Genomic DNA, 9,764 nt, shown 5'->3' with positions numbered 1-9,764 from the left:
AACTATATTAAAGAAAAAATTGGGCTTTAAAACCATATTAAAGAAAAGATTGGAATCCATGGGTTTTGAATCCAAAACCTCCCCAACGACAAGTAATTTAATATGATTATGCCAAGCATTGTGTGAACCACATACTTTGTCTTATTCACCCTCACACTTTGTTGTAAAATTCCATTCGAATTGTTCAAAGGGAAACATAGATAATACATGAGAGATGAGGGCACATGCCAACTAGTGAAGACACAAATCTCAAGAATATTTTAGGAATATTGTCATATAATATGTTACTAAACATTTAAAAGAATATTATCTATGAGAAATCTTTGCAGAATCTTTAAGATTCCTTAGGGGTAGAATTTCGAAGGTGTCAGAAATATGTCGAGTTTATACTCATTTTTCTCAGTTTTTCACAAGGAAATAAATGGTGACATCAATTTCTTCATCTAAGCAACCGAATTTTAGTCATCTTGCAGAAGAGAATATTTGAGGAATCATTGAGATTCCTAGGGAGCCCAAATTTGATCGAGTTAGAAAGGGGTCAAGTTTACAATCAAATTTCACAAATTTTCGCCAAGAATTCAATCCTGCAGTCTATTACTTCAACAAAGGTGTTCATTTTCAGGCCAACCCTGGAAGTGGAGGTATAAGATGCACTGATGCCATGTCTTCTTTTAATTTTTGCTGAGATGATGATTTGATGTTGAGATCCTTATTTGCCATTTTGTTGGAGGATCCTTGTACGCCACTTCATGTGATAGTTTCTTACTTTTTCATCCTGAAAGGGAGATTTAATGAGTGAGAATTCTTATAGAAGAACATCTTGTGGAGAGACATGCCACTCTAGATAAGGGAGTTCTTCCTTGTATTAACAAAAAATACATCATGTACTCATCATCATCTTGCAATAATTAATGAAGCAACCTTCTCAATCTTGACACCGGGCCCGGAGACGTAACCCACATTGGTTGAATTTCGTTATCAACTTGTGTGTGTTTTTTGATTTGATCATTGCCTTTATGTTTCCTTTTCTTTAAAGTATGCACATGTGGTTTTTCATACTCTTTCACATGCAATTATACTAACATCAAAGAAGTAAAATATCTTGGTTAATTCTGCTAGTTGAAAGAATCTGGATCAAGGACACTCGAAGTAATTATAGAATATTGAGATAAAATGGGAATGTAGTTGTTTGGAAAGAGAAAGGATTTGGCTACTTTCTAGATTCACTGCAACTTGAAAAACCAATAATTGGAGAAGGAAGCTAATTAGAGTGTGTAACAGCCTTGGTGAAAATTCCATGTAATAAAAGTTAAAAACAATAACCACGGTCGATTGGACACTTATTCCAAGCTTAATATTGGGCAAGGCATCCTAGGGGGTGTTCATTTGCTTTTTTATGGCTAAGGAAATTGGCAAAGGCAATGGTTAAGGCATTAAAAGACAAAAAAAACACTTTTGGCACATTTATTTATGAAAATAATGGAAATTAGGAAAAAAAGGAGGTGAAAGATCACATATTGCATGTGAGAAGGAAAATGAAGGAAAATAATGAAAATTAAGAAAATAAAGGCTTCATCCATAAAAGGGCTTCTGACGATAAGTTTGTAACCTTTTGTTAGTTTAGTGTTGGAACTCTCTCATTATTCTCTCTCTCTCTCTCTCTCTCTCTCTCTCTCTCTCATACTCTTAGATACTTAGAGTTTTCTTCGAGCACTCCTAGAGGGTGTGGCATACTTGGATTATTGGAGAAAGAAGGAAAGGGAAGAGAAGGAAAGCGCAAGAAGACATCAAAATCAACATCTACATCATATTTTCTTGCAGGTACCAAGTTGCATGTATGATTTCTTCACTAGTTTTGGCACGCATGGCATATTCATGTGATTTCTTGGTTGTGATATACCATTGGCATAGAGGATGGTCGGGATTGACAGTGGATTTCCTAGCCTTGCCATTTCCTAGATAGCCATGGTGATTGTGGGTTTACTTTCATTGTTTATTTTTTATTGGTTCTCATGTTTCCTTAGCTTGGGTTGAGTTATTAGTTGTGGAAGCCATAGTTGAGAAAACGCTCTGGAAGCCCTGTAACAACTTGGGTTGAGTTACTAGTCTTGGAAGCTTTGGTTGGAAAATACACTCTAGAAATCCTTGGTGGGTTAAGTTACTAGTCCTAGGAGCCTTGGTTGGACAAACGCTTTGGAAGCCCTTTATAAGCTGTGGGTTGAGTTACTAGTTTTAGAAACCTTGGTTGGACAAACACTCTGGAAGCCCTAGAAGGCTTGGATGGAAACCAATCTGATGATGGTTTGTGATGTCCGGCCGTGAGGTGGAATCATTGTTTGATGGGTTGATGTGGATGACCTCTAGAAGCCCTAGATGATTTTTTATTGATTTTTTCTATGAGATCCCACATTCACGCTTGGATTATGGCATGGGGGTGAATGACTGAAGAGAGATTTGGCTTAAACAATGTAAACTTTGAAACGGGAACTGATACTGTTACCCGTTTTGTAGAGATAGCAAAAAAGTGACCCGATTTTGAAAAGGGGTGATGCAGAACACACATGCTTTGTTTAGAGCATAGTTTTTGGCACTTTAATTTTTTTATGTACATTACGTTTTAGAATGGTAGTGAATGGTAGTGATTTTCATGCTGATTTTAAAAAGTGGTTATTCTGCATCACACCCTTTTTTTAAAAGACCTATTTTTTGACTTTAAATTTTCTAATGTATGAAATGTAAATAATTATTTTGTAAATTTAATAATTTTGGAAGTGATCTTCTTCTTCATATTTTCTTGTTTTTATTTTTTTTTTAATTTTTCTTTTGTAGTGAGGTTTTTATTGATTTGCATATTTAAAGAAGAAGGTCGATATTTTTTATTTTCGATATTCTACATATTTATACATCGTTAATTAAATTTTCAATCCACATGAAATAATTGTCTCTAAAAAACAAAAATAAAAATATATATAAAAAAGGCAAAAATAAAAGATAAAAAATGTAAAAAAAAAATTATCTCATAAACCATAAAAGAATTTGGGAGAAAAAAAAAAAATAAAAAAAAATATATATATATATATATATATATATATATATATAAAATTAAGTAAGTAAAAATTGAGAAATTAAAAAAGAAAACATTAGCAAAAACTAGGAAAAAAAAAAAAAAATTAACGAAAAAAATTAAAAAAAACTAGTAAAATTAATATTTAAAAAAAAAACAAAAAAATGTTAAAAAAAATTATCTCACAAACCATAAAAGAAATTGGAAAAAAAAAAAAAAAAAAAATAATAATAATAATAATAATAATAATAATTTAAAAATATATATTTATATATATAATTAAGTAAAAATAGAGAAATTAAAAAAAACTGGGAAAAAAAAAATAGAAAATTAACGAAAAAATTAAAAAACAGGTAAAATTAATATTAAAAGAAAACAAAAATAAATTTAAATTATAAAAAAAAACCAAAAAAATGTGCATTTTATATTCAAAAAAAAAAAGTGTAATTATTTTTTGTTAAACATACATATTTTATTTACAAATAAAAAATTAAAAATTAAAATCTATTTTTTTTTTCAACAAGCTTTTTTTTTTATTAAAAAAAATTATGATTTTTTTTTAAACAATTATTATTATTATTATTATTATTATTTTTATTTAAAAATAGAAATGATTAAAGTTACATTTTATACTTTAAAAAAAATAATAAAAAAATTAAACCTACATTTTATACTTTTAAAAAAAATAAAAAATTAAAATTAAAATTTACATTTTTTTTTTAACAAATTTTTATTATTAAAAAAAAATTATTATAAAATCACAAACCAATTTAAAACAAACTTTTTTTTTTTTTAATTTAAAATTAAAAAAATTATTATCAAAAATTTAAAAGTTAATATTTTTTTTTGTTTTATTTTTTTAATTTAAAAAATAAAAATAAAAATAAAAAATCGATGGCCATTTGCCCCCCTGCCACCCGTGGTGGCGCGGCGGTGGGCGGAGTGGCCTGCATGCAGGCCCTCCGCCCACCGCTGCGCCACCACGGGCGGCCGGGATGTAGGTATTTACAGGGTAAGTTCCTCAGACAGAACACCAAAGGACACCGCTCACAACCAGATCGCAGATCAATACACCAGCATTTTTGACGTGGTTAAAACCCTCAAAGAGGGAAACAGTCCACGGCCTGAGCCAACGCGGCCACTTCAGGCAATTTATTAATAAAAGAATGAAAATTTACATATGTTTCTCTCATGCACGGATTACCCTACAAATGACCCTCCATGCGCTTTAAATAGAATTCATGGACCAATCGGGTGTCAAGCCATAGATCAAGTGTCGGTAATACCGAGGAGAGAATGAACCATCGGATCACTACATATCATGACCGTCGGATTGTAAGTTACAAAATGTACAACGGTAAAGAAACACACTTTACCTAACTCTATACCTAACTCTACACTAGACCAAGTTGTACTTAACTATTTCCTATGTGTCGGAATATCCTAACATCCCCCCTTAAGAACAACTTGGGATGGGATTGAAGGATTTACAAATATGACACAATAGGAGAAGGAAGGAGGCACTAGAGCCTATCCCCCCTTAGTGACAACTTCCTGAACTCCAACCATCTGAATGTAGCCTCAAAAATATCAATCAATCCAAGCAGAGATGATAAGTACAAACTAATTTTGAAAGCATCGAATAATGGTACATCATAAATTGGGATGTGAACAGATTTAAAGGAATGAATGTCCTAGGGTATACAAGTGTAAACCCATAAAAACACTTGCAGTGAAAAGTCAACTTAATTCACTTGATCCTGCAATGAAGCAGAAGATTTTCTGATTCTCAGCTTTACCTGTTCCATCCCCTCTCTTTTTCTCTCAGCTGCACAGTTGGCTTTATGCCACCTCTATTTGCACATAAAACTCTTTGGGCAGATATATTACCTGTCCCAGAAATCCTTCCCCAGGCTCTTGTGGAGTTTACACGCCTAACTCTAGTGGTATCAATTGGTGGAAGCTTTTGCCCCCCGAATGTTGAGGAGGGAGCAGCCGTTGAGGTGCCATCATTTGGCCCTTTGAGCACAGGAGAATTGAAGTGAACTTTCTTGTTTATACTTTGTCGCAATTTATTAAGTGTGTTAGAATTCCTTAGCCCCCTTAAGCTAACAGGTGTGGCAGTTGGAAACAAGACAGGGTCTTTATTAGCAGTACAAGGCTCTTTGTTATTAGCAGCAAAAGGTTCTTTGTTATACTCTTTGCTGTTAGCTTGTTCATCCTCATTTGTTTGAGAAGATGATATATTCCCATCTAATACGCCATCATTCCTTGTGACTGGCAAAGGGACCATGGTAATTCGTCTTGCAGCCAGAGGAACTAGTGATGTTCTTCTAGCAGTTGTACACAATGAAGCTCTGCCTGTTTTCCTTGGAATGGGCTTCACATTTTGATCATCATATGGCTCAGACTTATTTTCTTTCTGCCCCTTTGAGTAAGGATCTATCAGGCCATTTTTCAAAAGGAGCTCACCCTCCTGTGGTTTTCCATTGCATTCCATAGCATTCAGCATTTGTTTATTTTCAGTCAAAGCGTCTGAGAGGTTGACCAAGTCCTTAGACAATACATTTGTTTCATTGACAGTCTTTACACCTCCAAATTGACGTACGAGGAGGGGTGGCTTTTCAGCCACTTTTCCTGCCTGCTGCTGTTGTTCTTTGAGTTTGTTTTCCAAATTCAATCGAGCCTTTCTCTCATTTGCAAGTTGTCCTTCTAGTTCCTTTACCTTATCATGAAGAAGTTTGTTTGCCTGGTCTCTTCCTTTCAGTTTTGCTTCCAAATTTTGTATGGTTTCTTCCATTTTCTTCATTGAACCCTCCTTTGATTTTCCATCTTGTTTGGCCTTCTCGACCATCTGTTTATACTTCACTAGCTCTGTAGAATCAAACTGTTTCCTAGCAGGACCCAGCTCTATTCCACGAACTCTGCTGGCAAAATTCAGTGAGCAAAGTGTTTCACTTATGTCATTTTCATTTGGACTAATCTGTACAAACATAAGTGTTTTTGAGTCTCCTCCTAATGAATCTTGTAGTAAGTGTGTCAGCTTGGAGTTCCTGAAGGGAATGTGACTATTTTTAGTTGCAAGAGAGGATATCACATCCCCAAGAGCAGAGAGTGACTTGTTGATGTTCTGTGCTTCCTTAAGACGATCCCCTTGAACATCAGTTTTTGCTACTCGCTCACTTCCAGCTAGATCAACCAACCAAAGCTTGCTCCTAGTGCATTCTCCATTAATTGAGTTCTCCCCCCTTACCATCACATAAAGTATGCAGTGAGAATGACTACTATGCTCATTGGCATTAGTGGAGCCAACAGCCCTAGCACTGCTTCCAGTTTGCAGCACTTCCCAAACCTCATTCATACTGTGCACTTGTGCTTCAACAAGACCTGGTACGTGATGAATCCCTTCAGCCATCTGTTTTATCTCTAGCTTCTTTACAGCTTGTCCTGGCTGAGGAGATGCAAGCAAGTCACGTATCTGTTCATTGTAAACCTCTAACACACTCACAGAGATATCATATTTGAATTGTCCTTTCCTTTCATTAGCTACTCGGAACAGCTCCTCCAATGTTCGATAGTTAACACCACGGTTTTCTTCTGTTCCCTCCATTGTAAATGTCTTTCCAGTTCCAGTTTGTCCATATGCAAATATACAAACATTGTACCCATCCAAAACTGATACCACAACAGGTGCAGTATCTGCAAAAACATCCACTTGACCAGCTTCTGGAGTAAAAACTGAATCAAATTTGAAGACCTTTTTGGAGGCTCCATTGGTTCGGATACTGATCTCAGAGTCTTTTGCAGTGTCAAATTCTGCCACAGAAACAACTCCTTCTGCAACCTCTTGAGCACTCAATGGACGACACCTACAGAAGACTCTAATATTTCCTTTCAGCTCCAAAAGTTTGTTATAAAGCTGTTTGCGTTCCTTGCTCTCTTCTACAAACTTTGTTTTCAGTTCAGTGTACTGGAGTTTTAGTTCCTCGTGCTGATTAACCAGAGCTTGCACAGAGGAAGTCATTTCACTGATATCAGGTAGCGCAGAAGCATAGCAATTTGCCTCCTCCAAAAGTTTAACATATTCACTCTTCAGTACCTTGATTTTGTCATTTAAATGGTTGACTGATGAGGCCCACAATTTCTTTTCCCTCTCGTGCTGGTCCTGAAGGTCTCTTAACTCATTCACTTGGCCCTCCACAGCATGAGCTAAAGAGCCAACATGCAAAGACTTGCGCATAAGTTCATTCCTGAGTTTCTCAAGTTGGTGGTTGGAATCTTCCAGGGACATCCATGCCTCATGACATTCTTTCTTCTTCAATTCATAATCTTTACGCAGCTCTTCTATTTTCTTTTCATACTCCAAAACAGACTTACAACTCCTGCCTCTACTCTTCTGATTATAGCCCTCTTCACCTACTGCTAGTGCCTGGTTCGTTTGCTTCAAATCAGCTTCTTCTGCAATCACGATAGGATGTTTACTCCCTTTATGACCCAAAGATTGTGCTTTTCTAATGATGATGGCACAGACAATAGGGCTACCAGTGACTGCTTCAAATCTAACAGTTAGAGTTCCCCCATCGATAACATGTGCCGGGGCATCCATCAGAACAAGTGGAGTGTTTGAACCAACCCGAGCATAAATGTCAAGCTCAGAAAGAATCTTATCCTCCTGTATAAAGACATCAAAAACTCGCATCCCTGCTGCATGCAGGCCACTCCGCCCACCGCCGCGCCACCACGGGCGGCCGGGGGGCAAATGGCCACCGATTTTTTTTTTTTTTTAAATTAAAAAAAAAAAAAAACAAAAAAAAATATTAACTTTTAAATTTTTTTTATAATAATTTTTTTAATTTTAAATTTAAAAAAAAATAAGTTTGTTTTAAATTGGTTTGTGATTTTATAATAATTTTTTTTTATAATAATTTTTTTTTAATAATAAAAATTTGTTAAAAAAAATGTAACTTTTAATTTTAATTTTTTATTTTTTTTAAAAGTATAAAATTTAGGTTTATTTTTTTTTATTTTTTTTAAAAGTATAAAATGTAACTTTAATCATTTGTATTTTTAAATAAAAATAAAAATAATAATAATAATTGTTTAAAAAAAATCATAATTTTTTTTAATAAAAAAAAAGCTTGTTGAAAAAAAAAAATAGATTTTAATTTTTTATTTTTTATTTGTAAATAAAATATGTATGTTTAACAAAAAAATAATTACACTTTTTTTTTTTAATATAAAATACACATTTTTTTGGTTTTTTTTTTATAATTTAAATTTATTTTTGTTTTTTTTTTAATATTAATTTTATCTGTTTTTTAAATTTTTTCGTTAATTTTCTATTTTTTTTTTTTTAAATTAGTTTGTTTTTATTTTTTTTCCCAGTTTTTTCTAGTGTTTTTTTTAAATTTCTCTATTTTTACTTAATTTTATATATAAATATATATTTTTAATTTTGTTTTTTTTTTTTCCCAATTTCTTTTATGGTTTGTGAGATAATTTTTTTTTAACATTTTTTGTCTTTTTATTTTTGTCTTTTGTATATATTTTTATATTTGTTTTTTAAATAATCAACATTTTAATCTTAATTTTAGCAGTTTTTAATTTTTTTTTTTTGTTAATTTTTCTATTTTTTTTTTTATCTAGTTTGTTTTTAATTTTTATTTTTAGTATTTTTTTTTCTTAATTTTTCTATTTTTACTTAATTTTTAATTTTTTTTAATGTTTGTTTTTTTTTATATTCCATTTTTTTTTATTTTTTTTTTCTTTTGCCAATTTTTTTTTTATGGTTTAGAAGATAACCTCTTTTTTTTTACTATTTATTTGTTTAATGTTTTTTTCTTTTTTTTTTTAGTTTTTTAATTCTTATCATTAATTTTGTTTTCTTTTTTTACATTTTTATGATTGATTTTCTTTTTTTATATATATTTGATTTTTTTTTCATTTTTCATTTTTATTTTATGTTTTGTTTTTAGTATATATTTTAATTTATGTTTTGTATTTTTTTTTAACTTTTTTTTAAGTGTTTTTTCATTGTTTTAATTTTATTTATTTTATGTTTTCATTATTTTTTTAAATTTAATGTTTTTTGGGGTCATGATAAAAAAAGTGTTCTCCCAACATTAACACTTTTCGTTTTGAGGGTGTTTTTTAGATAATTTTTGCGCAAAAATTTGATTTTGACCGCCATTTTTAAAACATGTTGAAAATTTACCAAAAAAAAAATATGTGTTATTCCAGCATCAACACTTTTCGTTTTTAGCACTGTTTTTGATGTTTTTTCGGGGTTTTTTGGCCAGAGTTCCTGTTTTGAATTTATAGTTCCCGTTTCAAAGTTTACATTGTTCTTAGTCATTCTATGGTTGGATGGAATGTGGAAGTCCCATCCTGGGTTTGGATTTTACATCATTAATGAAAGGTTATTTCTCCTTGTATTTCTATGAGAATTTTGATGGATTGTACGTGGTCTATATGGTTGTACTTTCATGAGTATTTTTGTCCATATTATGATGGTTATGTATTTGTTTTATGACAACAACCATGTACAAATTTCCTCATGTTTTTACTTGTAATTGAATAATCAATGCATCTATGAACTAATGGATGGAATGGAAGTTGATGTGTTGAGGCATCAATGGTTCTTAGCAATTCTCAGCTAAGTATGAGACCCCTATGCTCAGAACTGTTAATTACATGTGTA

General features: G+C 32.1%; 1 pseudogene; it reads right to left on the bottom strand.

Annotated features, from left to right (window-relative positions):
* Positions 1-4,670: 4,670 nt before the first annotated feature.
* Positions 4,671-7,787, bottom strand: LOC149220785 (kinesin-like protein KIN-14R pseudogene; annotated as a pseudogene).
* Between the last annotated feature and the right edge of the window lie 1,977 nt (positions 7,788-9,764).

Source organism: Pinus tabuliformis, chromosome Q (genome assembly GCF_031772625.1).
Source record: "Pinus tabuliformis cultivar Carrire ecotype Pingquan chromosome Q, CPIR1, whole genome shotgun sequence".
Lineage (NCBI taxonomy): Eukaryota > Viridiplantae > Streptophyta > Pinopsida > Pinales > Pinaceae > Pinus > Pinus tabuliformis.
The sequence above is the reverse complement of the archived record's forward strand: the minus strand, read 5'-3'. Positions and strand labels throughout refer to the sequence as shown.